Raw genomic sequence first — 664 nt, 5'->3', positions numbered from 1 at the left:
AAACAGCTAGGCTTGGGCCAATTCTCTTGTTGAGAGTTTTCGTCTTGAAGAGTCCTGGAAGAGCTGCTGGATATTCCTCCTTGCTCCTCAGGCCCTCAGTCATCTCTGATTTGATGGGGTTCAGGACCCCTATATCTCTAGATAGTCCCAAGGTCACCTCTAATCCACCTTCAGAGCCATATTCAAAGCACCTCCTCAGGAAAGGAAAAAACAAGTAGAGAAGATAAATCTAGTTCACCTAGTTGAGTTGATGTTTCATGTGTGTGCGCGAAGGGTAAGGGGAAAAGCATAGCCCATACCCTCGACCTCCTCCTCACAGGGAGAGTCACTTGCTTCATGAAGAGTCTCAGCCAAGAGCGCACCAGTTGAAAGCTCCCCTTTTTTGACAGATGCAGCACCCCATCCCGTGCCATCGTCACAGGAAGGGTGAGGAACAAGAGACCACTCATGGTTTGTCACTTCATACTAAAACACTAAAACTTAGTTTAAGCCCTGCTCACCACAGGACCAGAAGCAAGTCCCCAAACTCCCACAAAGTCAACTCTGAACACGATATATGAAATGGCTCCTATTGACCAGTCTCTGCTCTACACGGATACACCTACTATCCCAAGTGGTTCTTGGGGGCTCCCTTTCCTTTTTTTGTTTTGTTTTGTTTTGTTTT

This window comes from Vombatus ursinus, unplaced genomic scaffold (assembly GCF_900497805.2).
Source record: "Vombatus ursinus unplaced genomic scaffold, bare-nosed wombat genome assembly UNPS02014816.1, whole genome shotgun sequence".
NCBI lineage: Eukaryota > Metazoa > Chordata > Mammalia > Diprotodontia > Vombatidae > Vombatus > Vombatus ursinus.
The sequence above is the reverse complement of the archived record's forward strand: the minus strand, read 5'-3'. Positions refer to the sequence as shown.